General features: G+C 36.0%; 1 pseudogene; it reads right to left on the minus strand.

Annotated features, from left to right (window-relative positions):
- LOC118971674 (calcium/calmodulin-dependent protein kinase type II subunit gamma pseudogene) overlaps window positions 1-26,253 on the minus strand; it is a 43,931-nt pseudogene that overhangs the window by 1,520 nt on the left and 16,158 nt on the right.

Consider the following 26,253-nt stretch of genomic DNA (forward strand, 5'->3'; position numbering starts at 1 on the left):
TATGAATAAAATGGGTATAGAGGGTATGTACCTAAACATAATAAAGGCCATATACAACAAAACCACAGATAACATCATATTCAATGGCAAAAAGCTGAATACGTTTACTCTAAGATCAGAAATAACAAAAGGATGTCCACTCATGCTACTTTTATTCAACGTAGTATTGAGGGTCGTAGCCATGGCAATCAGAGAAAATAAAGAGATAAAGTCATCCAAACTAGTAACATTAGGCTATGGTGAAAGGCAAAGATTTCCACCTAAGATTAGAAACAATTCAAAGATGTCTGCTCTCACCACATCTATTCAATAATTTTTGGAGGTTCTAGCCAGTGAAGTTAGGCAAGAAAATGAAATAAAATACTTCCAAATGGGAAAGGGAGAATTTAAATTATCTTTTTTGCAGTTGATATAATATTGTATATAAAAAATAGTAAGGAATCTGAAAAAAAATGAGCTAATAAATTTAGCAAAGTTCTGTAATAGAAGATAATTATACAAAGTCAATTCTTTGTGTGCACTACCAATAACAATCTGAAAATTAGATTAAGATAATACCATTTGCAATTACATAAAAAATATAATTCTTGGGAATAGCTTAATGAAAAGAATACAAGACTTATACACTCAAAATTAAAAAATACTGTTCTAAGACATCAAAGAAGGCTTATCAAAAGTCCAACAGACTTTTTGCAGAAATTAAGTATCTGATCCTAAAACTCATAAGGAAATACCAGCTATCCAGAAAGTCAAATTATCTTGAAAAGATAAGCAAAGTCAGAGGACTCACATTTCCAGATATCAAAACTAAATAAAAATAGTGTAACTGGCGTAAGGAGGAACCTACAAATCAATGAATATAACTAAAAATATGAATATAAATAAACCTTTACGGTTTTGGTGAATTGATTTTCAACATGGGTGACAAGGGAAGTCAGTGAAGAAAGAATAATTTTTCAATAAATGATTTTGGGACAACTGTATATATTTATGCAAAAGAATAAGTTGGACTTACAGATCACATCATAAAAAAATTAACTCAAAAGAGAGACTATAGACCTAAATGGAAGAGGTGTAATGAACTATTCTACAGAAACGAGCAAATCTTCCAGACCTTGTATAAAGAAAATCCCTTATAAGTATGACACCAAACCCATAAGTGACAAAAGAAAAAATAAATAATTGGATTCCTTCCAAAATTGAATATTTATGATTCAGATACCATTTGAACCTATTTATTTCTAGTATGGATATAAAATGGTATAGCTTCTGTATAAAACAATTTGGTAGTCCCTTAAAATGTTTTATACAAAGTTACTCAAAGACACAGTAATTTTACTATGTATCTAAAAGAAATGGAAATATATGTATGCACAAAAACTGTACATAGATATTCATGCCAATGTCAGTTATAATGCCCAAAAGTGGAAATGACCCAAGAATAGTTCAATAAAATGTGGTATACAGATACATTGGAATATTATTTGGCAATAAAAAGGGATGAAGGTTGATATATGCTGTAATATAGATGAACTTTAAAAATTATGCTAAGTGAAAGAAGCTGAAGACTGTATTATCTATAATTCCATTCATTTAAAATGTAAGAATAGAAAATTTTATTTAGAGAGAAAATAGCTTAGTAGTTTTGTAGGAAAATGGTCTGGTGGAAAATGGGGAGTGACTTCTGACAGGTGCAGAATTTCTTTGGAATTGATTTTGGTGATGGTTTCATAACTCAATGAATATATTAAAATTTTTGAATTTTCAAATTTAAATTTTTGAAGTATATAATATGTGAATTATATCCCAATAAAGTTGTTTAAAAATTACCTTATACTTAATATGTCACATAAGATAAAGTTTGATCCCCTCTCGCCATTTTATAGCAGAAACAAAACAGTTCCTTGCTCCCAGAAGACAGCTACAGGAAGGACTGTGCTCTCTTCATCATTGAGACATTGGATTTCTGGATATGATGACTAGTACTGCTGTTTAGCTACATATCTGAGAAAGAAGTCAATACCAAGGACAAAAGTGAAATATTGAGAAAGCACTAAGACACAAAAATACATTGCTACATATTATCAAGTAATTGGTTTATACGTGATTCTGTGACCCGCGAATGCTGGAATGACCTCTCCTTAAGGTAGTAAAAGGCAGCAGTCTCCTAGCTCTGAAAGCATCATTCAGGTAGATTCCTCATTCTGTTCGGCCTGCTTCGAACCTCAAGCATCAGTGTGTATTCCCGTGAAGAGTGAGTCATGGGGTAATTACTGCCATCTGTTTGATTTGACCTTAATGTCTCGTATCTTTGACATTCCTCATCTGCTATTTTCATATTAAGTTGAAGTGAAAGCAACTTAAGATGAGGCAAACCTGTTATTCATCCCAGTCTTTGAACATGGTTTAGATTATGTGTTTTAAGTTTGCCCAAATTAGTTGGGAAGAACCAGGGCCTTTGATAATGCTATAGATTCAATAAATCTTGGAGAAAGAATGCATTTAGTATTTCTAATTAGGGCTAATACTAAGCAATTTTATTAGTCATTGTAGTGTAGACCTGACCAGTCAAAATGAAAATGTCAACAATCAAAACAAGTACCAATAAGCAAGTACTTTTCAAAATACACTAGCTTTTCTGCCTTCCTTTAGAATATTGGAGTTGTTTCCTCCTTGGATTTGAAATAAAACTTCAAAAAATAATTCTCTTAACAGTGACAAATTAATTTTTAATAGACATTCCTTAGTGTGCATTTATTTTCCAACTATCAGTTTAGTCAGTATTTTATTTCTTTGTTTGGAGTGGCCAAAGTCACGTCAATCCCTTTTTGTGAAAAATAAATGAAGGAAATCATCCCAAATCCCAGATTTGGAAGACTTATCCATGGAAGAGGTAATAAGTGACAGGAGATGTAACGTACCTTATTGCCAGTTTCAGAAACATGGGAAGACAGGGAAAAAAATTAGGGAATAAGTGCCATGATCTGTTATTTTTTTTACCTTCAAATCTTCTACTAGTGATTTCCAGCAGAAAAACAAACAGTAACCATTGGTCATGGTTATTCAAATGAAACAGTTTGTTCATTTTGGCCCTTGGACATAGCTGATCAGGAAAAAACACTGAATGGCATGAAAAACAGGGTAAGTTGGAACATGAAAAATAAATTCAGGCACAACTTAATCTTAGACTTAACAAAATGTCTATTCTTTTCCTATCACAATATGAAAATAAAAGGAATTCAATGCAAACATACCTTCCCTCCTAGCAGTCTGAAAGGCCATTTGCAGGGGAAACCTTTAGGTTGCTTCAATGACATCCAGTTCAAAGGGCACAGGTGTGTAATTTCTGTAACTGCCATCCATTAATAATTTAAGCAAAAATAGAATTACATGTGATAGTTTATTTAGACAAGGTAAATGTTGATGTCTGTTGAAGTATATCACTCAATGGTGGGAATAATGTTTAAATACTAGATATGCATAACACTTGTCTTTATTAATATGTATAATCTAATTCTCTATCAAGTGAAGAGTCAAAGTCCTTCATGTTATGAGCTCCATGAGTGTCAGCAAGTCAAACCATGCCCTTTTTTCCCTCTCGACCAAACAAAAACAGCCTTCTTTCAGCACAATCATGTCAAAAGTTTTATTGGCACATTAAGTTCTATTATATTCATGGAAATTACTCTCAACATTCTTTGGTTGCTACTGATTTTGTAGGGAACCCGATGAAAAATTCTCTTTGTTTCATATAAGTTGTTTTGTCAATAAGGGTCTATTGGAAATTCTCGGTTGCTTACACTGGCTAAAGACAATCAGCTTAGGAGCTTCTCGAGACCTAAGAGGACACTGAACACTCGGACACAAGAAAGCAATAGAACAGATGGAAGCAAGGATTTGACTCTTACAAGATGTTCTTCCATTGAAATTAAAGCACTAGTCAATACAAAAAATATATAGATAGTTGGTCTCTACATGCTCACATAGTTTCTACTTTACCTTTACAATTTATTAAATGCCTTGGCCAAATAAATTATGCATATTAATCCTGTTAATTGAAATGTATATATGTAAGGATTCTGAGTAAACTTGTATAAAATATAAGTATTATAATTATTTTAATATTAATGTAGGCTGTATTTCTATGCATTCATGGGTATTTTTAATTTTAGTGTACAAAGTTTCCCATACTTAACTACTTCACACTCTAATACATAAACAAGTTACTCACATATTACCAGCAGTAATGACTAGTAGTAACGGTATGCCATTGAAGATGATATGAAAGTTCCTCTTAAGAAATCTGTGAATCAAAATATGACACAAATGTTAGTAATGAATTATTACAATAAAAAAGAAATAACATATAGATGGATCACATAATTATGAATACCTGTGTTGATTCTGTTCTTAGAGAAATGATCACTTCTGCACAAAATACAAACACTAAAACTGTATTGTTTTCTATGACAAAAATATAATGATTTGTTCATATGTTTTGGGGGTAATGTGTCCCTGATATTTTACTAATAAAGTGTTACTTTAAACTAATGAATTAAAAATTTGAGAATACATATCATCATAACCTCCCCCCCTGTTATTAGCTCTTGAGCAAGCTACATATGGTAGCCCAGCAGAAAGGTTTTTCTAATTCTATCCATCTGCTATTCCATCCCTAATTCCTCCCTGAATACATATTTTTCTTTGAGTATCAAGCTTTTCAAACCTTCTACTATTTAGAATATTTCTTACTAAAGTAAAGTAATTAGAAATAATAACTAGTTTGATAAAACTATAAATATTTTAGGATGCTGTAAGAATTGTGTATCAGTAGCTTATTAATTTTATTAATTATACATGCATAAATATAAAAAGTAAAAATGAGAAAAACAGTAGGAAAGTGTTAATTTCAGCTTTGTATTTAAAGCAAGGATTCTTTATGGTTATTTCTAGTTTGAATGGGAATTATGAAATAAATCGAACTGCATAGAAAAATAATTTTATTAACTAAAGTAAATTATTTCCACTCTATGCTTGCAAATGATTTTCCTGGTTTTATAAAACATCTAAAAAAAAACAGAAAATACAGTCCCAGCTCCAGAGCCCAAGCTATGAGCATGCTATGTTTTTAATAGGAACAAAAATAAATATTTTTAGTTTATGCTTTAATTATTAATTTAGTCTCTAATTCTAACATTTGAATCATATTAATTATATGTTTTCTAGGACTAATTTTACAAGAAGTATAATTCAATCAGTATTTTTCTCCAGTGTTCTTATACTGTTTTTAATGTCTAGTATAAGGACAGTTATGGGCTGAGTGGTTATGTCCCGCTGAAAATTCCTATGTTCAAACCCTGTCTCCCATGTGACAGAATTACAAGGTGAAGCTTTCAGGAATTAATTAGGATTGGATAAGGTCATGAGGGTAGAGCCCTCATGAAAGTAATCAGTGCCCATATAAGTCAGGGAAAGTGCTTGCTTCCTCCTTCTACTCTGCTACATGAGGATATAAGAAGCGAGCAGTGTGTAACCTGGAAGGGAGGTCTCCAGGTCCTGATCCTTCTGGCACCTTGATCTCCAACTTCCAGGCTCAAAAAATGTGAACAATAAATTTCTGTTGTTTATACTTCAACGACTGGAACAAATAGTTCTAAAATTCATATGGAACCACAAAAGACCCCAAATAGCCATAGCCAAAGCAATCCTGAGGAGGAAGAATAAAGCAGGGGGGTCTCGGTTCCCAACTTCAAGCTCTACTACAAAGCCACAGTAATCAAGACAATTCGGTACTGGCCCAGACCAGTGGAACAGAATAGAGAGTCCAGACATTAACCCAAACATATATGGTCAATTAATATATGATAAAGCAGCCATGGATATACAATAGGGAAATGACAGTCTCTTCAACAGCTGGTGTTGGCAAAGCTGGATAGCTATACATAAGAGAATGAAACTGGATCACTGTCTAACCTCATACACAAAAGTAATTTTGAAATGGATCAAATACCTGAATGTAAGTTTTGAAACCAAAAAACTCTTAGAAAAAAACATGGGCAAAAATCTCTGGGACGTAAACTTGAGCAACTTCTTCATGAACATATCTCCCTGGGCAAGGGAAACAAAAGCAAAAATGAACAAGTTAAACTATATCAAGCTGAAAAGCTTCTGTACAACAAAGGACACCATCAATAGAACAAAAAGATATCTGACAATATGGGAGAATATATTCATAAATGACATAGCTGATAAAGGGTTGACATCCAAAATATATAAAGAGCTCACACACCTCAACAAACAAAAAGCAAATAATCCAATTAAAAAATGGGCAGAGGAGCTGAACAGACATTCTCCAAAGAAGAAATTCAGATGGCCAACAGGCACATGCAAAGATGCTCCACTTCGCTAATCATCAGAGAATTGCAAATTAGAACCACAATGAGATATGGTATTTTTTTAAAGCAGTCCAAACTAAGACAGGGTCTTTCAAAATAATATTATTTTGAAAGCCTTCAAATAAAAAGTTAATTCATTCAATTTTAAGCATTTCCTCAATTGTCTCAATCTTTAAATTGTCTTCCTAGCTCCACCAATTCATTATCATGAGAGCATGGACAGATTATGCTCCCTGTTTCTTGGTCACCTCATTTACAGAGTATTTCAGACCAACAGCAGAGTTTGAGAGCTTTGGTCCTGGAGGACCCTGACTGCTGCACAGGTAGCCTATGAACTCATAGGCAACATGACTAATTTGATTGTGTGCATGTGTGTGTGTAAGCACATTGCTCATTAGCCTTGGCAATTTTGGGAGACTTGCCTAATATACACTTAGAAGAAAGAGTTTTTCTTCTATACAAGATTATATAATACCCCATACTTTTGATATGATGTTTTTGTAATTAGAATTAATTTGTGTAAAAGTGATGTGAGAAAAACTCATACTACAGTAACCAAAATTTGTAGATTAGCTTAAATAGAAATTTAATAATCTATAGGAATTTAAATAGCAATTTTGTGAAAAAAACAGCTTTTATGGGAGCATGTTCAATAATTGCATTTTTTTTAGGGGAGTTCTTAGTTCTGGAGATCTTTTATTTATCTATATGTATTAAATTCATTGTGTGGTTAGTATCAGTAAAGTTTTCTTCAAACCTAATGTCAGGTGATGGGAATTTCAAATGAAGCTCAACTTTCAATATGTCAATCACAGTAATACAGAAAAGCAAAATCCTTCAAAACTGGGAAGGGTCTCAGCACTATGTTCAAAATATTGATACTGAGAATATATTTGTTTTTTAATTTTGTTTTGTCTATTATCTCAACATTAATTAATGACTGGGACCCAATAAAAAACTTATTTTTCAATTAATAGAGTCAATAGATAATTAGATCGCTTATGACAGTTAACTGTTAGGCAGATAAATGAAAAGGTAAAAACACTTTCAGAAATTGTTGTAACATAATAATGATGTAGTAGTGTCCCAAATGTAAGAAAATGTATAAATTCTATCATTTTAAATGCATGACACAATTTTTCAGAATATGCTTCACAAAGAGAATTTCAGAGCCCCTTCTGATTTTTAATTCAACTTTTAAATTTGTACAAGTTGAATAAATGCTTTAAAAATGGATCCAAAATAAGCTTGTCTGATAATATAGCATTCATTGTCTGATGCCTTCAGGCAAATTTGATTAGCAGTTGTGTCATGCTAGTCTTAATAAATCATCACATTCAAAGCAGATGTGCTTTTCAATAATCCTAAATTTAAATTATTTCAGTCATTTTTTTTCTTCTCAACTGTGTTTGTTATGTTTTCAAAAGCATTCAATTTCATATCTATAAAATATTTTAAATGTATAAAAAGTTAAAGAGTGTTCCTTTTAAATAAGCATTCTAAACTACTATGAGGCTAAATTTGAATGTGAATTGAAGCACCTCTGATGAATAGCTATATCATTAATCTGTAATCAGCCATTGACATATTCATTTGTTCAAGAGACCAGCTGTTGGTAGGGCAATTTTCATAAAATTAAGAAATCAATGTTATAACCATATGCAATGTTTGATTTGATGCAGAGGGGAATTAGTGATAAAACTTGAGTGTAGTTCTTCATAAAGAGATGACATTCACATAACCTTAACCCTTTACACAAACAAATCTGAAATTAAAAAATGTTTTATGCTCAGAAATAGTTTTTTTCACCTTTCAACATATATACATCAAAAGGTTTATGATATATTAGATTCATTAACCCAAACAGGTTCTGCAAGTTCTTTATTTAGGATTTGTAGAAAAGTGATGTCAGAAATATGACTGTAAAATAAAAAAACAAGTTAGTAAATATTATGTCCCTAGTATGAGTATCTGTTACTAGATTAAACATATATCCAGCAATAATTTATAAATAAAGCTTCACATCATTGGTCATTTTGAGTTTATAATAGAATATAACCACTGTAATAAAAAATAGATTTTGACACAAATAATAAATAATAGCGATTTGAGTATATGTAAAATTTGTCTAATTATGTAATTTTATTTATGTAAACTAAAGGTAAATTGTTTAAATTGGAAGAAAAATAACTTAGAGATTATTTTGATCATCAAATCAGTCAAAACAGTGTGATAAATCATTTGTAATCTATTCTTATATAAAATGAACACATAATATGAAAATCACTTTTATTGGCTAGTTTAATAACTTCCTTGAAGATATAATCAGATGACTTAAAAGTATCAACTAATTGTATATATATAATTTAATAAGAAGTGTGAATATACATACATATATACATCAAAAGGTTTATGATATATTAGATTCATTAACCTAAACAGGTAGGAAAAATGTGATCATATAATTAATATATAATTATATTGATGGAATTGCTTTATTGCATCAAAAAAAGTTCTACAAATGTTCAGTATTTGATTAAAAATCAATTATTTATGGAAAGAAAAGCCTGTTCTAATAGGTTACATGTTGAATAACAAAGGAAACATCTTCAATGTATCTAATTTTTTAATGAGTTTTGCTCTAAAATATTTAATTAAAACACTTTAACACTTTGTATTTATAAAGATACACAAAATCACGGTGTTGTAAACTGACAGGAGCCCACCTTGTACCTATCTATAGCCTCAGTCTCAGACAAATGCCACTTTATTAATGAGATCCCTGAGGGATCTTGGGCTTGCTGGGGCAGGGAAACAAGACTCAAATGTATCTTCCTGTTCATAGGCTTTTACATTTTTTTTCATCAGTGGGAAACCTAAAACAATGACAGGGGAAAAAAATGTCTGGTTTGGTGCCTAATAATAAATACACTTTTCCAAATCCCCTGTACTTTTGCCACTTCAATGTCCTTAATAATATCATGATGGCAAAATAAAACAAGCAAACAAAAACATCTCTTTAAATTGTTTTACATTCTTCTCCTAGAGATAGGGTCCTGCTTCCTCCCCTTTAATTTGAGCAGGGTTGCTACTGCTTTGGTCATTAGAGTATGGTTTTGTAAGTTCCAACTGTCATCTACACTTCACTAAGATGTAAAACCTCTGAGATAAGGGATATTTTTCGTCTTGCATCACCACTATGTAGCTGGTAATAAGAATGGAATAACTCTGGGGGAAAATATGTTCACAGCCTGGGACAAATAACTTTTGAAGCTGAAATCAGGCAAAGGGAGAGATAAAGGGGAAGAAATCTGTTTATTGCTTACAAAGAGTCATCTACTTCTGCTCTCGCATATCCCTCACAACCCGGCTGCAAAAAGACACCAAAAATACCTCTCTGATCCAGACATGACATCACTCATTGCTCCACCTTGTAATCACCTATTAATATGGAGATGGCCTTCTTCTCTCTACCCCTTGGAAACACCTACTGATTCGGAAATGCACTAAGGCCAGACAAGAGATTCTGGAAATACTGCAATTTTACCCACAGGTTGTCAAATTTCTCCACTTTTAGCCTTTTGCTCGTACCATTGCATTAAGTGTTTAAAGTTCTAATTATTTCATTTCTGACTTGTTGCTTTAAACGGCTACTCTGAAATCTTGTAGCTCAGCTCTCTCCTAGTTCAGCTGAGCTCCAGAATCTTATTAAAGCAAAATCAAAAACAGAGGCATATCATTTTATATTCCTATTTTAATAAAGTTACATTTGAACAAAATGTAAAACTATATATTTACCTCATAGATATTTTTATTAGGCATCGTTTTAAATATTGTAGATTTTTAAATTCAATAGCATTTATTAAAATGATTCAATATAAAAAGTAGACATCTGGCTTAAATTTAATATGTTCATTTGGATATTTTGTATGAATCACATATATCAGGAATATACACATCTTCCTATTATGAGAGGGGAAAATTCTTATATGAAACACCATCTACAGTCATTATACAGAGCTGCAATGAGCAGAAGTAGATGACTGCTTGTACACAATAAATGGGTTGCTCTCCCTTTATTTCTCTATTTGAATGATTTTGGCTCAAAGGCTATTTGCCCCTGGCAGGGAATATATTATTCTCCTGGAGTTATACCTGAAGAAAGTCAACAGAACTTCTAAACCCCAAATTGGTTTTCATAGGTGTGATGCTTTGGTACACTGCCTGCGGATGGTGGGGAGGCCCCAGTGGCTTCTGTCGTAGGAGGTGATGACTTGTCATTCCCTCTGACAGCAGTGGATGGTGTGGCTTCACCCAGGAGCCTCTATCCATAGGACTTCCAACTGGAAAGCCCCTAGTGGGGAATACGTCTATGGTAAAGCACCTCCTAGATGGCTAGGACTTTCCCAAGAACTGAGGAAGAGCGGAGACACCAGAAGCTGTGGAATTAGCCATCTGTGAGACAGCCCACTCCTAGTCTTTTTAATTCCCCAGTGCGGCCAGTGAAAAACCCCAATGGCTCCTGGTGTATGACCGTGGACTACAGGGAATTGAATAAAGTCACAAACCCTTTGCATGCTGCTGTCCCCTCCATAGCAGACATTCAGGACACCCTCAGCCATGAGCTGGAAACGAATCATTGTGTAGTAGACCTTGCTAATGCTTTCTTCTCTATTGACATAGCACAGAAAAGTCAGGAACAGTTTGCCTTCACATGGGAAGTCTGGCAGTGGACATTCACTGTCCTTCCACAGGGACACCTCTGCAGTCCCACCATCTGTTATGGACTTGTAGCCCAGGACTTGGCCACATGGAAGAAACTGCAAACGGTGCTGTTGTATCACTACACTGATGATATTATGCTCACGTCTGATTCTCTTAGAGATTTAGAAGGGGCAGTTCCTAGACTGCTGCAACATCTACAGGAAAAAGAATGGGCTGTGAGCACCACCAAGGTTCAGGACCTGGTTTGTCTGTAAAATTTTTGGGGGTTTCCTGATTGGGTAAAACTAAAATTATTCCTGAAGAAGTCATAGACAAGGTCCAGGCTTTCCCCACCCCTACCACTGTGGCAGTTATTAAAAGACTTTTGGGGTCTTTGGGGCTACTGGAGAGTGTTTATCCCACACTTGGCAGAAATTCTGAAGCCCTTATAACAGTTGGTATGAAAGGGCATCAGGTGGGACTGAGATGAGACATGTACAGCTGCTTTAACTACTGCCAAGTGGGCAGTCAAGGTCGTACAGGCCTTCAGTGTAATGGACTCCTCAAAGCCCTGTGAGCTACGTGTTCATACAACCAAAGATGGTTATGGATGGGGCCTTTGGTAGCAGCTTGAATGGATCTGCCCACTCATCAGATGCTGGTCACAACTATGGAAAGGAGCAGAGGCCTGGTACATCTTGATAGATAAGCAACTGGCTTCTCAATAATGTGGTTTGCTGGCTACAGAGCCCATCACCAGAACAGCTCTAACCAAGGTAAGAACCACCTATCCCATCTCAGGGTGGATGTGAGACTGGAACTGAAGGCCACACAGTGGCTTGGCACAGATGCCTATGCTGGCCAAATAGGGTGCATATTTATAGCAGCATAGTGCCCTTTCCACTAGCCCCTTAAGTGTAGAACTACAATGCTTGCTGGGGCCAGTAACATACCAATGGAAAGTAGCAAGAATTTGCTTTTGAGCCATTGGTAACTGAGAGTCTTTTTCAGAAGGGAAAAGCCCCTATACCTGAAGATGCTTGGTACACAGATGGCTCCAGTCATGGGCTGCCCCAGAAGTGGAGGGCTGTGGTTTTCCATCCTAAGATTAAGATAGAATGGATGGAGGATGGAGAGGGGATGATTTGTTGTTAGCATGGCGCATGATCACACCGGAGCCCTACCCTATAGTTAAGTGCATTGAGACCTGGGCCATCTATCAGGGCTTGATTTTGTGGCTACTGACATAGTACCATGCCAACTGGATGGTTGGCCACAGGCATGTTTGGGAGCAGGAGTGCTGGCAAGGCTTATGGGCCTCTGGTCAGACTAAGACAGTTACTGTATATCATGTGACTGGCCATTTGTCTTTGGCATCCCCAGGGAATGATGAAGCAGACACACTGGCCCAGGTGCGCTGGCTAGAAGGAAAGCTTGTCTCTGATGTAGCCCAATGTTTGCATCAGCATTTTTTGCACATGGGGCAAAAGACACTGTGGGCTGTAGCCCATCAGTGGGTCTTGCTGCTGACCTTTGAAGAAGCCAGCAGAGCTACAAAGAGTGCTTTGTGTGCTCTAGGAGGGACTTACACAGAGTCTCACAGAAACATGGGACAAGAATAATGGGGCGGATACCCCTTGTCAGGTGGCAGATAGACTATATCGGACCTCCCCCCATCTCAGAAGGATATCAGTGTGCCATAACTTGTGTGGACACAGATCCTGAACTTGTTGGCTGATCTTCCTGCATGTCATGCAGATAAGCAAACCACCAAAAGGGGCCTAAAGCTTCTCATTGCAGCCTATGGCTTGCCGCAGGTGAGGGAAAACAATCAAGGTACCCACTTTACTGGATATGTGTTACAAAAATGAGTGCAGCAATTAGACATAAATTGGAAATTTAATGTACATATAACCATACCTGGGAAGGAATGATAGAGAGGCACAATGGTTTGTTGAAATTTGGCCTGTAGTTGGACACTAATGATCCCCAGGGCTGGTCAATTTGCTTATGGACAGTGCTATGGCATTTGAATGAGAAGCCCCCAAAAGGAGCCTTGAGCCCTGTGGATATGCTAACACACATTGGTGCCTCTCCTATGCAACTGTATGTGCAAACCAAAGAAGAGTTATTGAAGCCAGGATATAGCCAGGAGGGCAACATCCTGCTGCCAGCCTCAACTGTGTTAAACCCTGCAGATTCTGTTGAGGGGATGAGGCCATGATTATTTTGACACATGGACCAGGGATGGTTGGCCCTTCTGTTACCTTGGGGAAGAAGCCTGAAGCTGGCCTCCTGTGTGTTCCTGGAAGAACAGCAGAGTGGCCCCCAAAGATCATGGTAGTATATCCAAGGTGGTTCGGAGGTAAGAGCATCTTATGGAGAATTTTTGTTTTATCTTTACGGCTAGTGCATCTACCTCCCATAGCCCCACATACTGACCCATCTGTAACTCCCACAGGGAGGGGGGGGTGAAAGTATGGTATGCTAGACCAGGATGAGATCCCATCCCTGACACTATCCTTACATAGAACCCTCTCTTGCAAGCATCCTACCGGATGGTCAAGATTTGCCTATGCTGGTGTCATTAAAACATATATCTTATCAACCTTAAGTTTATTTTCTTCTCCAGTCCCTGTAGCCTGGACTCACCCCCTGGCTGCAGCTGCCTCCTAATGATTGCTTTGAACTCCCTACCCATTGAACTACTGACCACCTGTGGAATGGGAAAGCTTTGGAATTAATCCGCACAGGACTTGAACCAGGTGAATCCTCCATCTTGAGGATTATCATGATTTTATTGCTGTTGTTATTGTAGGCTATTAGTCTGATTGCAGTGCTCCAGTTTTTTCACACAGGTGCGATTGCGGAAGATGTGGAGAGAATAGATTGTGAGGTAAGATTTCTGAAGGTCTCCTTATGGGGTTCCTTATAGGCTATGGGTATGATTGCAATATTTTCAGAATCTCTCACCTGGCTTTAGTGCATGTCCATATCAGTTGGTGTTTCCAAGCGGTGAAGTGAACTAGTCCATCTCCATGTCTATTGGTGATTATAAGAGGGGACAAGCGAGGCCATATCTGGACTAGAGATGTTTCGCAGGGTCATTTTGCAGCTGGGTCATGAGAGATATGGGCCAACAGAAGTAGATGGGTTTATCCCACTTTATTTTTTCCTTTGTCTGATTTCAACATGAAAGGTTATTTGCCCCAGGCTGGGAACATATTTCCCCCCACCAGAGTTACATGACCCCATTGCATTTTATTCCATGGAATAAACTGTTGAGGGTCAGATGGATCAACACTTATCATTTCTGAGAGGATATCACTTCTGAGATGATCCCTTAATAGAAGGCTCCACCAGTTTTATGGCTCCTGAGTTGGGAGAGTGCAGCACAACCTAAGAGTGCTAAGAATGGAAGGGTCCTGAGTATTGAGTCAAAGTGGGGAAAGCATCTTCAAGGTTTCTCTATCTTGCCCCATAAGGAGACCTCAGCAAAGGTCCCTGAAGATCTCTCTCTGCCCAAAGCTTCAGATAGAGAGAGACCTAGGAATGAGGTGTCTAGGCTAGGAATTTAAATATGGTAAGAGAATGATCTTCCTGAACATCTGAACAAAATTGATAGGTGTGGAGCCAGAAGAAAATAAAAAACCACATCATTCTAAATATGAATATCAAGTAACATTTATTGAGCAAATGCTACTACTGAATTTCACTAATATTATTTCCTACTTAATTGAATCCTCATTACAACCACATGGGGTGGGCTATTTATCCTCATCTCTCTGAGTCTAGGAAGGTGCATCCTAGAATGGGCAAGGCACTTGCCCTAGGTTACACTCTAGTCAAGGGTTGAAGCACCTTTTATCCCATTTCTGTCAGTATTCAGCAATATTTTATCACTGCATATCTGCTCAAGGCACAAGGCACTAAAAATGATAGATAATCTGTGACAATGTAAATAGCTACTGTGTATGTATTTCTCTCACTTTTTTGCAGTTTTTTTTTCTTGATGTCAAGAGACCTCTTTTGATCTGACAGGAAATAGCAGGCATACAGTTCAGAGGGATACACTACTTTGTCATGATAAGAAAATGGTATATCTGAGATTTTAAGCTGATTCTGGTTCAACCAATGTATGCTACAATTTTAATATAGATTTTTAGTTGTGCTTAAAGTATTTATTTCTGCTGCTTCATAATAACTTTATCTTATAGTTAAATACATTTAGGAACACATTTATTATTATGGCATAGGATCCTAAAAAAGACACAAATTTTAGGTGTTAATATAACTCATGACAATATCTTTTATGATTTCCTTTTTGTACCCTTGTATTGATGAAAGTAGGAGCAGGATATTTTTAAAAAATGAACAATAAATTGTGTCTGTTTTCAAGTACTTAACATGTAGAGGGATATGTAGACAAGTAGTTAAGCAATTATAAAAAGGGCTAAATAATAAAGCAATGGGCTATTGAAATGCATTAGGCTAGAAACCTATGCATATGTAGGAAAATGTGGAATCCCTGAACAAATTATTAATATGAATTAGATAAAAGAGTAGCTATTTGGAAAAATAGTATTCTAAGAAAATAGTAATCATGTGTACAATCCAGGAAGCAAAAGAAAATATAGATTGTCTTTGGTATTCCAGGAAATTGTGCAATTGGAATACAGATTGTGGGAGCTGAGTGTAAAAGCTTAAAGAAGGGTGAAAAGAGTCGTCCAGTGAAAATGAGATAAAGTAGATATATAGATAAGTCTGAGTACAATAGTGGAGGTCCTCATATTGTCATACTTAAGAATTTGAGCATTTTCCCATCAGCAATAGCAAGGTCTTTGAGGAGGTGTAAAAGGGTAATTAGCATAATCAATCTGAATTAAAAAATCTCTCTACGTATAATGTAGAAAATGTTTTGGTGAACAGTGAAACTGGGAACAGGAGGCAACTAATAGGCTGTTGAAATAACTTAAATGAGTGAGAAAGACAAACTAACATTAGTTGTATGGATGTGAAGAAATTCAATGGATTTGAACCATAAAGTTTTACAGACTTGGTAATGATATTAAAATAAAGATAATGGTGGTAAAAAAGAAATTATCACGATGTCTTATTCCCTTTAGGCTGCTGTAACAGAACACTATGGACTGGGTGGCTTATAAACAAAATACCTTTCTCGCACTTCTGGAGGCTAGGAAGTCCAAGATCAAGATTTTGGCAGATTCAGTGTCTGGTGAGACCCCACCTGCCTAATTCGAAGACAACATAATATACAGATGATGTAATACACTGTATTATATTCTTGCTGTCTTCATTTGGATGAAACTGAGAGGGATTCCTCTGAGGTATGTTTTATAAGGGCATTAATTTCATAAGGACTCTACTGTCATGCCCTAATCATCTCCCAAAATCCCCACCCCCAGATACCATCACACTGGGGACTGGTTTCAACATATTTTTGAGGGTACACCAACATTCAATGTTAGGATTTTTGGTTCTGACAACAGAGTGTATACTGGTTCAAATCGCTGATATGTATATCTCAGGAAGAAAAGAAAATTAGTTGTGTGGACAGAGAGAATTTCCTATCAGACAAATAATATTTGAGGTAACTCTAGTACCTCCAATGCCACATTATTATTTGGTGCTCAGGAAAGAGATCTAAGCTGGTAATACCCACTACGAATAGCAAGCAATGTCCTACTCTTACTCATTCGAAGTGTTTCAAAAGATTTACATTTCAAAGTTACAGTAAACTTTAAAGCAATCAACCACTGAATGCAAACACATTTTAAGAGACACCTATGACAGGAGGATGAAGATAATAGGATAATAGGATAAAAATGTCCATAAAATTTTTACCTTTATATCGAAATACCATTTCATTTCTTATCACATAAAGGACATCACAAGACCTCAAAGACCCAACTCTAAAAAGTCAAAAAAGTTAAATGCTACTTATAGACGCAGGAAACAAAGTGTTGGTTACCAGATGGGGAAAGAGCTGGGGAACAGCAAAATAGGTGAAGGGGACTAAGAGGTACAAACTCCCAGTCATAAACAAATCATAAGGATATAACATACAGCATAGGGAATGTAGTTAATAATATTGTAATAACTGTATGGTAACTAGACTTATGGGGAACCTTTGAAAGGTATAAAATATTGAATCACTATGATGAACACCTGAAGCTAAAAGGATATTATATGTCAATTACAGTTATACTTTAAATATGGATTAAAATCCATGTGCTGTATTCCAGAAAGGAGTGGAATCAACAAGCAAAACAATAAGAAAAAGAGATACTTTTATGGAAGTATCTCATTTATTCCATAAAACTGTTGAAAGTGAGATGGTATACATAGATGTATCAAAAGAACATATTTAATGTTCAATACTATTTGCCAATAAATATAAAGAAAAAAATGAATGTCTTCATGCAGATGAATGACTATTTAAAGCCAAAGTTGAGAGATGAAGAAGAATATATTATCAAAAGAATATTATAGAAAGGAGAGCACATTTCAAATTTTCCCTTGAATATCCCAGCAATAGCATACCTATATTTGATTATTGTTGTTATAAGTCAAAATGTGCATCCCATTGAGGTCATGACGCTTTGTAAAATAAGCTTTTAAAGATATTATGCTTGAAAAGAGCAAAGAACTAATATATGAAACATTGAGGAACACCACATTGCTGATATAAGGCAGGTAGAAATTAAATACTAGAAAGCTGCTAGCTGATGTATGTATGTGTGCATAGTGCAAATGTGCATAGGTACACTTGTGAAATGCCCAAGTGATCACATATGCCTCACAATAATCTTAGCTTTAATCACAATTTAATATTATTAATGTATCTCATCTGTCCATTAGTGCTGTTTTTCTAGACCATCATTATTTGTTGTTTCCTATGGTCATTTGCAGTTATTACTCTGTTTTCCAATGTTCTTATTCTTTGGTTTATTTATTAACTAAGTAACATTTCTATAAAATTTCAGTCAACAATTCTATATTTTACATTGTTATCAAGTGAACTAAATAAACCATCTGTTGGGACATAAAATAGGTAACAGCAATATTTGAAAACAATATGAAATTAAGCATAATAGATTTTCTGACTACAGTAAAAAAATTTAGCAATACACCCACAAATCTTAATATAAAATCTAAATAACAGAGTATTTTTATCTCTAGAAAATGCTTTTGGCTATTTTAAAATTCTTCATACATACATGTTTTTCTTTAAATCTTTGAGCATGTCTAAATCTTTGAGCATAAACTTTTAAACATTTTTTTCAGCTAATCCGATCATACCTTTTTTTTTGTCTGATTTATCTCTTTTCTATACATCACTTTTATCTACTTCCTCACAAGTATAATACTTTGACATCAAACATGATTTTTATGACACTGCAAGCTTGATTTTTCTGTATTCTTTTAAGAAAAGCTGCAATTTTTATTGGTAGGAAGTTACATTATTTGAACATGAGTTTTCATAAATCGAGGCTTATTTTTAATGTTTTAATAAAATAAGATATTTAATATTTTAAGTATTTTGGGCAGACCAGCGCTAACTTTCTTTGCGGCTAGTTCACCCCTGTTACTGCGATGAGCCTCCTCTGGGATAGTGATTAATTATTCCTTGTATTTAACATTGTCTCTGAACTCTGACTACTGGCATCTCCAACAATTTCTGGTCCTTTCCTAGTTAAGAGAGGATTTTTCAATTTAAAACTCTCAAGTATTTGTTCTTTACCTGGAAGTTAATTTTTTCTTGTGTTTTGGAATTTCTTCCTACAATTTCACAGATAAGTATCCAACTAAATACTCAAATGCATCCCAATAGAGAACTTTTTAGAGCTCTTTTTTTCAAATCGCCACCTTTTCATGACATTCTACTTCACACTTTCTAAGCTCCTTATTTCCCTTTTCGATTCAACAAACCTGTCCCATTCTGTGCCTCCCTCTCCTCCCTGGAAGTCCAGAGAAACGTCATTTCTCTTACCATTCGTGATTTTATGCTGATTCTTTTGCAATGGCTGAAAACTGCAATGTCATGTATTTACGTCCATCTTTCTAGTTATTTACATGGGAGTAAAAGTACAAATTTTGTTATTACCCCATGACTACAAATGAAATTCTTAATATCTACTTATATGGAAAATGAGTAATTAGAAAAAAATATCTGTGAAGACATGTTTTTATACTTATGAAACACTGCAAAAAAAAAAAAAGAAGCTAGAGGACATGATCATTTTAATAATTTTTTTCTTACACATAAATGATAAATCTAGACATATGAGTGGACAAGGATGAGTAACTATTTCTAAGTTTCAGGTCACTAAGAACCAGCTATGTCTACATTTTTGTTATGATGTGTAAAATTTCCCTGTAACTTATTGGGGCTCAATTATGATTAAAGAGTTCATATACTATCATTTCATCTGCTTAAACACCAACAAGTGTGGACATCTAACCTCTGTCAGAATTCTCCACAAATCATTTTTCAATCCTGTCTTTCTTTTTCCATAGTATAAGGAACCACATGTAGAATCATAAGTGGGAAAACCGAGTGACCTACACCTTTTGTCAACACAGAAATTTATTACCCCTTCAATTATTCCATGTGCTTTACCTAGCACTCACTGAGAAAATATTGACATAAGGAAATGTTCTCAAATAAAAAATAAAATGTTTTATAATATTCAATTGTACATTTTATTTAAAATATTTTTAAATCTCCTGAAATCAGTTTGTCTCTACTAATTGGCTAATATTATTTAATACTATTAGATGCTGAATATAAGGATACACTTTCTGGGTTTTCATTAATATGATGCTATTAATTCATGTATAGGATATGTGGGCATCTTTTAAAGAATGATTAATCTGATATTAGAGTTATAAAGCAAGAGACACGTAGAAATATGACAAAATCAATATTAGAAAATATTAAACTTTTAATCAATTAATATGTACTCTAAATCACATAAATTTTACTTTTCAGAGTGCAAATTAAAAATCAAACTAAATAATACTTTAATAACTAAACAATATTTTTAAAAATCTACCCGTATAGATATTTTATTTTATTTTATCTGTTTTTATTCTATTATTTCACTTGAAAAGTACAGAAAAGAAAATGCTATAGGTATTTTCCACAACTGTTATGGAAACCATGGCCATGTCCAACTGTATATAGGTCTTCTGATACTCACAGATTAATATTTATTAGTTATTAAGTACATACATGATTATATTTTTCAAACATTACTTACTTTACATTTTCGTACCAAAGTAAATATCAAAAATTAGATATATTGCAAAAAATTTAATATGTTCCTATCATTGATAGTATGTCAGTTTTATTTGTCATTTTATGTTTCCTTTCAATTAAACTTCATTCAGTAATATTTACTGGCATTTATTTTATTTACTAAGTTGACAAAAGTTTGAAGATTTTTAATATATCATTAAATTATTGTCAAAAACAGCAGATGCAGAGTGGGGAGAAGATGGCAGCATGAGTAGAGCAGCAGAAATCTCCTCCCAAAACCACATTTATCTATGAAAATATAACAAAGACAACTCTTCCTAAAATAGAGACCAGAGGACACACAACAACATCCAGACCATATCCACACCTGTGAGAACCCAGCTCCTTGCGAAGGGGATAAGATTCAAGCTGCAGCCAGGTGGGACATGAGCACCCCTCCCCCCGGCCCCGGCGGGTAAAGAGGAGTCAACAGGGAGGGAGAGGGAGCACACCACTGCTGAACATACAGCCCCAGGATTCTGGACCAGAGCGCAGACATAGTGCATGCACAGGGCCATGGATACTAGGGAAACAGGGCAGCAGGACTGGTGAGTGGATGCTTGAGGCCGAACCCGGAGAACAAAGAAACGGGAGCGGCTTTTTTTTTTTTTTTCTGGTGAGTGCTTTTTGGAAGCCTTAAAGGGACAGGGACCCCAATACTAGGGAAACAGGGCAGCATGACCGGTGAGCGGGTGCCTGAGGACAAAGAAAATCACGTGTTTTTCCTTTTTTTTTTTTTTTTTCTTTCGTTGTTGCTGTTGTTGTATTGGTTTGGAGAGTGCTTTTTGGAAGTCTTAAAGGGGCAGGACAGGACACGTAGCCCAGAGGGAGGGAATCTGGGGATCTCTGGGCAGTCTAACTCCCTGGGCAGCAGGGAGCACAGAGGCCTCTATGTAGATAAATAGCCTCCGGGCTGCTCCCCCTTCAAAGGGGCTCCACCATTTTGGAGGAGCAGCCCAAGCCAGGCCACACCCACACACCCACAGCTACAGTGGAGATGAACTCCATAGCAACTGGGCAGGAAGCAGAAGCCCTATCTGCGCAGAGCTGGCAAGCACAAGACACTAGAGGTCGCTATTCTCCCAGGAGAGGAAAGCCACAAACCAACAAGAAGGAAAGCTCTTTCAGCTGTCACTCATACCAGCTCTGCAAACTATCTCTATCACCATGAAAAGGCAAAACTACAGGCAGACAAAGATCACAGAGACAGCACCTGAGAAGGAGACAGACCTACCCAGTCTTCCTGACAAAGAATTCAAAATAAAAATCATGAACATGCTGACGGAGATGCAGAGAAAAATGCAAGAGCAATGGGATGAGATGCAGAGAAAAATGCAAGAGCAATGGGATGAAGTGTGGAGGGAGATCACAGATGTCAGGAAGGAGATCACAGAAGTGAAACAAACCCTGGAAGGATTTATAAGCAGAATGGATAAGATGCAAGAGGCCATTGAAGGAATAGAAACCAGAGAACAGGAACGTATAGAAGCTGACATAGAGAGAGATAAAAGGATCTCCAGGAATGAAACAACACTAAGAGAACTATGTGACCAATCTAAAAGGAATAATATTCGTATTATAGGTGTATCAGAAGAAGAAGAGGAAAAGGGGCAGAAAGTCTCTTTGAAGAAATAATTGCTGAAAACTTCCCCAAACTGGGGGAGGAAATAATTGAACAGACCATGGAATTACACAGAACCCCCAACAGAAAGGATCCAAGGAGGACAACACCAAGACACATAATAATTAAAATGGCAAGGATCAAGGACAAAGAAAGAGTTTTAAAGGCAGCTACAGAGAAAAAGGTCACCTTTAAATGAAAACCCATCAGGCTAACACCAGACTTCTTGACAGAAACCGTACAGGCCAGAAGAGAATGGCATGATATATTTAATGCAATGAAACAGAAGGGCCTTGAACCAAGCATACTGTATCCACCAGCACGACTATCATTTAAATATGATGGCAGGATTAAACAATTCCCAGAAAAGCAAAAGCTGAGGGAATTTGCTTCCCACAAACCACCTCTACAGGGCATCTTACAGGGGCTGCTCTAGATGGGAGCACTCCTAAAAAGAGCACAGAACAAAACACACAAAATATGAAGAATGGAGGAGGAGGAATAAGAAGGGAGAGAAGAAAAGAATCTCCAGACAGTGTATATAACAGCTCAATAAATGAGCTAAGATAGGCAGTAAGACACTAAGGAAGCTAACCTTGAACCTTTGGTAACCACGAATCTAAAGCCTGCAATGGCAATAAGTACATATCTCTCAATAGTCACCCTAAATGTAAATGGACTTAATGCACCAATCAAAAGACACAGAGTAATAGAATAGACCCATCTATATGCTGCTTACAAGAAACTCACCACAAACCCAAAGATATGCACAGACTAAAACTCAAGGGATGGAAAAACATATTTCAGGCAAACAACAGTGAAAAGAAAGCAGGGGCTGCAGTACTAATATCAAACAAAATAGACTTCAAAACAAAGAAAGTAACAAGAGATAAAGAAGGACACTACATAATTATAAAGGGCTCAGTCCAACAGGAGGATATAACCATTATAAATATATATGCATCCAACACAGGAGCACCAGCATATGTGAAACAAATACTAAGAGAACTAAAGAGGGAAATAGACTGCAATGCATTCATTTTAGGAGACTTCAACACACCACTCACCACAAATGATAGATCCACCAGGCAGAATATAAGTAAGGACACAGAGGCACTGAACAACACACTAGAACAGATGGACATAATAGACATCTACAGAACTCTACATACAAAAGCAACAGGATACATATTCCTCTCAAGTGTACATGGAATATTCTCCATAATAGACCACATATTAGGCCACAAAAAGAGCCTCAGTAAATTCCAAAAGATTGAAATCCTACCAGTCAACTTTTCAGACCACAAAGGCATAAAACTAGAAATAAATAGTACAAAGAAAGCAAAAAGGCTCACAAACACATGGAGGCTTAACAACACGCTCCTAAATAATCAATGGATCAACGACCAAATCAAAATGGAGATCCAGCAATATATGGAAACAAACGACAACAACAACACTAAGCCCTAACTACTGTGGGATACAGCAAAAGCAGTCTTAAGAGGAAAGTATATAGAAATCCAGGCATATTTAAAAAAGGAAGAACAATCCCAAATAAATGGTCTAACATCACAATTATAGAAATTGGAAAAAGAAGAACAAATGAGGCCTAAGGTCAGCAGAAGGAGGGACATAATAAAGATCAGAGAAGAAATAAATAAAATTGAGAAGAATGAAACAATAGCAAAAATAAATGAAACCAAGAGCTGGTTCTTCGAGAAAATAAACAAAATAGATAAGCCTCTAGCCAGACTTATTAAGAGGAAAAGAGAGTCAACACAAATCAACAGTATCAGAAACGAGAAAGGAAAAATCACGACGGACCCCACGAAAATACAAAGAATTGTTAGAGAGTACTATGAAAACCTATATGCTAACAAGCTTGGAAACCTAGGAGAAATGGACAACTTCCTAGAAAAATACAACGTTCCAAGACTGACCCAGAAAGAAACACAAAATCTAAACAGACCAATTACCAGCACTGAAACTGCCAAAGAACAAAACCCCCGGGCCAGATGGATTCACCTCAGAATTTTATCAGACATAAAGGGAAGACATAATACCCATTCAATTTAAAGTTTTCCAAAAAACAGAAGAGGAGGGGATACTCCCAAACTCATTCTATGAAGATAACATCACCCTAATACCAAAACTAGGCAAAGACCCCACCAAAAAAGAAAACTACAGACCAATATCCCTGATGAATGTAGATGTAAAAATAATCAACAAAATATTAGCAAACAGAATTCAACAGTATATCAAAAGGATCATACATCATGACCAAGTGGGATTCATCCCAGGGATGCAAGGATGGTACAATATTCGAAAGTCCATCAACATCATCCACCACATCAACAAAAAGAAAGACAAAAATCACATGATCATCTCCATAGAAGCTGAGCCATCTATGATAAACCCACAGCGAACATTATATTGAACAGCGGATATCTGAAAGCTTTTCCTCTGAGATCAGGAACTAGACAGGGATGCCCACTCTCCCCACTGTTATTTAACATAGTACTGGAGGTCCTAGCCACGGCAATGAGACAAAACAAAGAAATACAAGGAATCCAGATTGGTAAAGAAGAAGTTAAACTGCCACTATTTGCAGATGACATGATAATGTACATTAAAAACCCTAAAGACTCCACCCCAAAACTACTAGAACTGATATCGGAATACAGCAAAGTTGCAGGATACAAAATCAACACACAGAAATCCGTGGCTTTCCTATACACTAACAATGAACCAACAGAAAGAGAAATCAGGAAAACAACTCCATTCACAACTGCATCAAAAAAAATAAAATACCTAGGAATAAACTGAACCAAGAAGTGAAAGACTTATACTCTGAAAACTACAAGTCACTCTTAAGAGAAATTAAAGGGGACACTAACAGATGGAAACTCATCCCATGCTCGTGGCTAGGAAGAATTAATACCATCAAAATGGCCATCCTGCCCAAAGCAATATACAGATTTGATTGAATCCCTATGAAACTACCAGCAACATTCTTCAATGAACAGGACAAAATAATTCAGAAATCATAAGGAAACACCAAAGACCCCAAGTAGCCAAAGCAATCCTGAGAAAGAAGAATAAAGTAGGGGGGATCTCATTCCCCGACTTCAAGCTCTACTACAAAGCCATAGTAATCAAGACAATTTGGTACTGGCACAAGAACAGAGCCACAGACCAATGGAACAGACTAGAGAATCCAGACATTAACCCAGACATATATGGGCAATTAATATTTGATAAAAGAGCCATGGACCTACAATGGCAAAATGACAGTCTCTTCAACAGATGGTGATGGCAAAACTGGACAGCTACATGTAGGAGAATGAAACTCGACCATTGTCTAACCCCATATACAAAAGTAGACTCAAAATGGATCAAAGATCTGAATGTAAGTCATGAAACCATTAAACTCTTGGAAAAAAACATAGGCAAAAACCCCTTAGACTTAAACATGAGTGACCTCTTCTTGAACATATCTCCCCGGGCAAGGAAAACAACAGCAAAATGAGCAAGTGGGACTACATTAAGCTGAAAAGCTTCTGTGCAGCAAAAGACACCATCAATAGAACAAAAAGGAACCCTACAGTATGGGAGAATATATTTGAAAATGACACATCCGATAAAGGCTTGACATTCAGAATATATAAAGAGCTCACACACCTCAACAAACAAAAAACAAATAACCCAATTAAAAAATGGGCAGAGGAACTGAACAGACAGTTCTCCAAAAAAGAAATACAGATGGCCAAGAGACACATGAAAAGATGCTCCACATCGCTAATTATCAGAGAAATGCAAATTAAAACTACAATGAGGTATCACCTCACACCAGTAAGGATGACTGCCATCCAAAAGACAAACAACAACAAATGTTGGCGAGGCTGTGGAGAAAGGGGAACCCTCCTACACTGATGGTGGGAATGTAAATTAGTTCAACCATTGTGGAAAGCAGTATGGAGGTACATCAAAATGCTCAAAACAGACTTACCATTTGACCCAGGAATTCCACTCCTAGGAATTTACTCTAAGAATACAGCAATCGAGTTTGAGAAAGACCCCTATGTTTATTGCTGCACTATTTACAATAGCCAAGAATTGGAAGCAAACTAAATGTCCATTGATAGATGAATGGATAAAGAAGATGTGGTACATATACACAATGGAATACTACTCAGCCATAAGAAGAG

Source organism: Manis javanica, chromosome 14, assembly GCF_040802235.1.
Source record: "Manis javanica isolate MJ-LG chromosome 14, MJ_LKY, whole genome shotgun sequence".
Lineage (NCBI taxonomy): Eukaryota > Metazoa > Chordata > Mammalia > Pholidota > Manidae > Manis > Manis javanica.